A 6,806-nucleotide genomic window follows, 5' to 3' on the forward strand; every position below is an offset into this window, starting at 1 on the left:
CTACTACCAAACTGCATGACTCCACACTTTGCTACACTATATTCCATCTGCCACTTCTCTTCCCACATCTCCAACCTGTCCAAGTCCTTCTGCAGAGTGCTTGCTTTCTCCTACACTACCTGCCCTTCTACCTATTTTTGTATCATCCGCAAACTTGGCCACAAAGCCTTCAATCCCCTCGTCCAAATCATTAATATACAACGTGAAGAATAGCGGCCCCAGCACCGACCCCTTCGGGACTCATCTGTAAACTTATTCATCCTGCATTGAGATCAAACTAAGTCATTAATCTACATAAGAAACAGTAGGGTCACAATTTCCATGGTTGACTATTGGTCACAGACCTCTGATCACAAGAGCATCCCTCACCTATCACCCTTATTGTATTCACTAGAGCCTTTTAAATAGAATCAATGTGTCTAGAATTATGTGATGGAAAGATGGAAAGATGTACTTCTGAGGAGCATTTCCAATAAAATTAAATGATTCCATGTATTTATTTCCAATTTGAGATTCCATGAGATTTCATGTTGCCTGTAAACATTTTTTTCCCAACCAACTGAAGCTTTAGCCTTGTTTTTTTAGTTTTGACACACAAAGCCACAAGAGTGATGGTGATTCTTCTATAATACCCATGGCATGTATAACTGGTGAGCAACATGACAATTGTCACTGTCAAATGCATTGATAAATAGCATGTTCCTGAAAATTATTTGTGAAAGTTGACAGTGTATGTCTGTCTTCCAAGATGTCCTGTCCTTTGATCTCATGAATAAAGAGGGAAAAAAAATGAATTTGTAATTGAAGAACTAGTTTTAGATCCATACTGCCTATTAATTTTGAAGGAGAGTACTTGCCAAAGAGAACAAGTTCCCTCATATATACTTCACCTTCATCAAAATAATTATTTATCGTCTGTCAATCTATGCAAGGACATTGAAACATATACGATTGTTAAGGGCTTGGACACGCTAGAGGCAGGAACTGTTCCTGATGTTGGGGGAGTCCAGATCCAGGGGCCACTGTTTAAGAATAAGGAGTAAGCCATTTAGAACGGAGACGAGGGAAACTCTTTTTCTCACAGAGAGTGGTGAGTCTGTGGAATTCTCTGCCTCAGAGGGCGGTGGGAGGCAGGTTTCTGGATGCTTTCAAGAGAGAGCTATATAGGGCTCTTAAAAATAGCGGAGTCAGGGGATATGGGGAGAAAGCAGTAACGGGGTACTGATTGGGGATGATCAGCCATGATCACATTGAATGCTGGCTTGAAGGGCCGAATGGCCTACTCCTGCACCTATTGTCTGTTGTCTATTGTCTATTGACAGATCTATTATGCCTTTTGGTCGTAGATGTTGGATTTTGCTTGGACTATAAACAAATAATGGACTCAGTAAGAACATATTTATTAATCCGGGAACAGCATTGCCAGTGCTAAATATTAATTTGTGAGCATAGTGCGCGATTGGTTCTGTAAAATATAATAGACTGTATTCTGATAAATATGCCGTAAGTAGTGTTACAGCTACTTGAAAAGTGCGTATACATAGTGCTACGAGGTAGGTTGGGAAATCAAGCATTCATGTGCATGTTAGAGGACCATCCAAGAGTAGGACAGCAGCAGCACACAAGCTGATGTATAGGAAGGAACTGCAGATGCTGGTTTAAATCAAAGATAGACACAAAAAACTGGAATAACTCAGAGGGTCAGACAGCATCTCTGGAGAAAGGAATAGGTGACGTTTCAGGTCGAGACCTAAAGAAGGATCCTATTCCGTTTCTCCAGAAATGCAGTCTGACCCACTGAGTTACTCCACATTTTTGTGTCTATTATCAGCACATCTTGAGTCTGGTGATATATGCTTTCAAACATTAGTATCTTCGGCAGGGGAGCAGAGAGTAATGACTGGATGCAAGTGGTGTTTAGTTATGTGTAGGAAAGAACTGCAGATGCTGGTTTAAATCGAAGGTAGACCCAAAATGCTGGAGTAACTCAGCAGGACCAGCAGCATCTATGGAGATGAAGATCAGAGAGTGCTGCCTGTCTCGCTGAGTTACTCCAGCATTTTGTGGCTGTCTTTGGTCTTTAGTTAGGATGGTTACTTTCCCAAGGTTACCAAACTTGTACCAATGGGTGCGCTCCACCACTGCGCCACTCCTACAGATAGGGGTGAGTACTCCACCCTACTTCTGAAGTCATGACCAGCTCCTTTGTTTACTGATACATTGGGAGATGTTGTGTCCTCACATATCCCACTATCATTTTATCTCCTTTCTGCACTCGTCTCATCACCTTTCCTTGCAGATATAAACACTGCATTTTTCTCAGTTACTTCTCCACTTGGGCATATTTGCAATGACTTCATGTGTCATCCACACCATGGTGTTCAGAGGATTTTAGAGAGGACGTATGGGTATAAGGGAATGGGAGGCAAATGATTCATGTGCAGGCAGATGAGATACTTGATCTTGGCATCAGGTTCGGGCCACAGACATTGTGGGCTGTAGGGCTTGTTCCAGTGCTTTACTTTTCTATGGAACTGCAGATGCTGGTTTAAAGCAAGGATAGACACAAAATGCTGGTGTAACTCAGCGGGACAAGCACCATTTCTGGAGAGAAGGAAGAGGTGATGTTTCGGGTCAAGACCCCTTCTTGATACTCGACTCGAAACAATCACCCCTTCCTTCTCTCCAGAGATGCTGCCTGTCCCACTGAGTTACTCCAGCAATTTATGTCTATATTTTTCTATGTTCTATGGTAATCTGGCTCATAGATGTTGAAAACCATATCATAGTACATATTAACACAACTTCTTATACAAGAAGCTGATACACAACAAATGGAATTCAAGAATCCTTGCACTCAATTACTGATAGTGAACATAAACTTCCATTATCTAAACACTTGACAGTCATCCCAATTTCCATGCACCCGTTAAAATCTCTCACCACAATTCCCTCCAATTTAGCTGTTTTCCTCTGCTCATGTGCAATTTAGATTGAGAGCAGGTTTCTGCTAGATAGACACAAAATGCAGGAGGTAACTCAGCGGGACTGGCACCATATCTTGAGAAAAGGAATGGGTGACATTTCGGGTCAAGACCCTTCTTCAGACTAGTTAGGGAAAACAGGAATGAGCATTATAGACAATTGATGTAGAGAATTAAAGCACAATGAATGAAAGATATGCAAACAAGTAATGATGATATAGGAACAGGCCAACTGTTTGTGGGTGAAAACGAGAAAGTTGGTGCAACTTGGTTGGGGGAGGGATAAAGAGAGAGGGAATGTCAGGGTTACTTGAAGTTATAGAAATCAATATTCATACCACTGGGCAGTAAGCTGGGAAGGAGAATTAAAGTGTCCAGCAACCGGGAGATCAGGTAGATTTAGGCAGGACTGAGCAAAGGTGTTCAGCGAACGATTGCCCAGTCTACATTTGGTCTCGCCGATGTCTAAGAGTCCACATCTTGAACAATAGATATTAGTAGATGAGGTTGGAGGAGGTGCAAGTGAACCTCTGCCTAACCTGAAAGGACTGTCAGGTGGTGCATCTCGTGTGGTTGCAGGGGAAGGTACTTGGGGAGGGGGTGGTTTGGATGGGAAGGGATGGAGTTAGCCAGGGAGTCTGCGGAAGGCAGAAAGAGGTGGGAGATGGGAAGATGTGACTAGTGTTGGGATCCCGTTTGAGGTGATGAAAATGTCAGAGGATTATGTGTGTATGCGATGGCTGATGCGGTTGAAAGATAAGGACTAGGGGTCTCTGTCTCTGTTATGATGAGGGGGAAGGGGAGGGGGAGGGCCAATCTATGATGGGGGAGGGCATCCCTGTTCCTAAGAATGAGGCCATATGCTAGGCCAGTTTAATTACATGCCATGAAGTGTATTAGGTTTTTGCAGCAGCGACTATGCATGTAATTCATTGCCACACGGGAATTATATAATGCAGAAAAAAGACACAAAGTACAGGAGTAACTCAGCAGGTCAGGCAGCATCTCTGGAGAACATGGATATGTGAAGTTTCGGATGAGGACCCTTCAGTCTAAAGAAGGGGCTCGATCTGAAAGGTCAGGATCCTACCCATGTTCCCCACATATGCTGGCAGACCCGCTGGGTTACTTAGCACTTTGTGTCTTTCTTCCTGAACTATATAAATATATCTTTCCCAGGGCAGGAGAATTCCCAAGCAACAATACACAGCAAGTGCTAAATATGCTTGCAAACGAGCTAATTTAAAGTCAAAGTTGGAATGTATTGGTTCTGCATATTTTTTATGGTTCCTAAACTTGCGAATAGAATTTAAAGTTTACTTTCATATCAAGCTTGAAGCAATTATTTGACTTGACTAAAGACATGCAATGGTTGCCCACCCATTCATTCCAAAGGCAAAACAAGTTGGCTCTCTGCACAATCTTAACCTCAAAGAGAACAAACATTTTTGATTAATATCTTCATTACGAGAAACATCCCAAATTTTTATTTTAAATGAGCCAAAAAATAATTCACCATTAATTAAAGGCTAAAATATTTGGAAAATATGGTTTCTTATTTCTTACTTCTGTGCATAATCTAACCATTTGTAATTATTGAAAAATATTAAAATGCAAGAATGTTCAAAAATATTTTCAAAATGTTATACATGTATACAGATTGCACGATAATATTTGTACTATTCTGCTATTTGGCATTCATTGCTTTATTTATTGTTATATATAGGATATATCGGGAGTATGCTTGGGGTACAGGAACAGGAAGAGCTGCTGGGAGTGTGTGAACCGCTACATGGCAACACCACGAGCGGGACGGCCGTTACAAGCCTAAGCTGGCGGCCAGCATTGACTACCTGTCCTTTAAACCACTGCAAGAACAGGTAGTCAAATGCAGGCGTGGACTTCTACACGCCTCCTGAAAACTGCATTTCGCTCAATGTGCCTGCGTCAATAGTTCAAAATCTAGGATTACATTGGGCAGGGTATCAGATACCCAAGAATTGACAACTGCAGCGAATATTGAAGCTCCTGACGTTGGGCTATCACCTCCTATGCTCGTTCCGTGGACGGGGTAGACATGACAACTAACCAACAAGATACACTGGCTCTACTGTGCAACACACAGTACAAGATTAACAACCTCCGTAAGGAAGCATATAAGACCTGCCCTCAATCCGAAATTTGCAGGACTGTGCAGAACACCGGCCTCAGAACCAAAGATCCTGCTATTTGGCAAGGACTTGCCCAAACAAGTCAAAGACCTGGATGAGGAATCCAAAAGCATTTGGCCTCATGAGGGCAGGACCCGGAACGAGCAGAACCACTCAACTCAGACGGCAAACCCCATCGAATCCACCAGTCGACGTCAACTCATGGGACTGGTGAAAGCTCGGGGCCGTACCGCACCGCACACCATCCCAGGAAGCATTTTTTAGGCCAGGGCCCAGAGCGGGGCCCCATGGAAAATGCGCCACCCCCACACAGCACCAACCCCGACAGTACAAGGAACCAGAAAACAGAAGAAATGAATACACCAATAACAATAAGGGTAGGTGGGTCTGGTTCTACCAGTACATACAAGGTGGGGGAATTGTGCTAACAGGGGGGAGACTACACCTGTTCATGGAAGCATGGAGGACTATCACACTTGATAGTTATATACTTAACAGTATTCGAGGATACAAAATTGAATTTATTCAAGAAAACATGCCACCAGTTCAGCATGCACCCCAAAGGGGTTTTACACTCTCACTAAAAGAAAAAACTGGAGGGACAAGCAGAACCGGTGAGGTTACTTACAAAGGGTATTATTGAGAAATCTGAACATGAACCTTTGGAATTTCAAATATATTTACCAAAACCAAAAAAGATGGTGGATGTTGCATCATCATTGACTTAACTACATTGAATACTTTTGTTAAGTATATACACTTTAAAATGGAAACATTGGTAACTGCCAAACAACTGATTTCCAAAGGATACTTTATGGCAAGCATCGATTTAAAAGATGCCTACTATTCAGTACCTATTCATAAGAATCATCGTAGATACCTAAAATTTACCTAATGGGGCAACAATGGCAGTTCAAATCGTTGCCTGATGGTCTAACATCAGCTCCAAGACTGTTTACCAAGATATTAAAACCAGCCTTAGCAATATTAAGAAAACAAAAACATATTGTCATGGCATATCTTGATGATATTTAGATATTTAGCTGTCTTAGCTACTAGACATTTATTTGAAACCTTGGGTTTTGTCATACATCCAGATAAATCTAAGTTGACGCCATCCACAACTATGGACTATCTGGGATTCACAATTAACTCAGTCCACATGTCTGTAACGTTGCCAAAAGAGAAATCAGCAGAATTAGCACAAACGTGTAACAAATTAATGGTTAACAATCGACCAACATCCGACAAGTGGCAAGAGTAATTGGGCAAAATAGTATGCAGCCTTCCAGCTACCCAGTTTGGACCTTTGCACTATCAAAACTTACAAAGAGCAAAGGTGCAAGCGTTAAAACGAATGCAGGTCATTTTGACCGAAACATGAAATTGCCCATTGAAGCAATAATCTGAGTTACAATGGTGGGATAGAGAACAGTTGGCATAGTTCCAGTCCTATCATCATCAATAACCAATGCTTAACTATCACAACAGATGCCAGTGCTCAAGGCTGGGGAGCAACTAATACCATTATCCAGTCACAGGTGGTAGATGGACTCATCTAGAATCATCACTACTACAGACACTGGGCATAAACTATTTGGAAATGTTGGGTGCGTTCTATGGTTTAAAAGCATATTGTACAAATATGCTC

At 42.0% G+C, this 6,806-nt stretch overlaps 1 long non-coding RNA gene across 1 annotated transcript in view; it reads right to left on the reverse strand.

Annotated features, from left to right (window-relative positions):
- Window positions 1–6,806, reverse strand: part of LOC116983437 — a 7,660-nt gene continuing 854 nt past the window's right edge. Inside the window, exons 2-3 of the long non-coding RNA XR_004414689.1 lie at window positions 3,462–3,463; window positions 1–11 (exon numbers count right to left, since the gene is read on the reverse strand). This is a non-coding gene — a long non-coding RNA (uncharacterized LOC116983437). The remainder of the gene's footprint in view (window positions 12–3,461; window positions 3,464–6,806) is intronic.

The sequence above is a fragment of the Amblyraja radiata genome, chromosome 18 (assembly GCF_010909765.2).
Source record: "Amblyraja radiata isolate CabotCenter1 chromosome 18, sAmbRad1.1.pri, whole genome shotgun sequence".
Lineage (NCBI taxonomy): Eukaryota > Metazoa > Chordata > Chondrichthyes > Rajiformes > Rajidae > Amblyraja > Amblyraja radiata.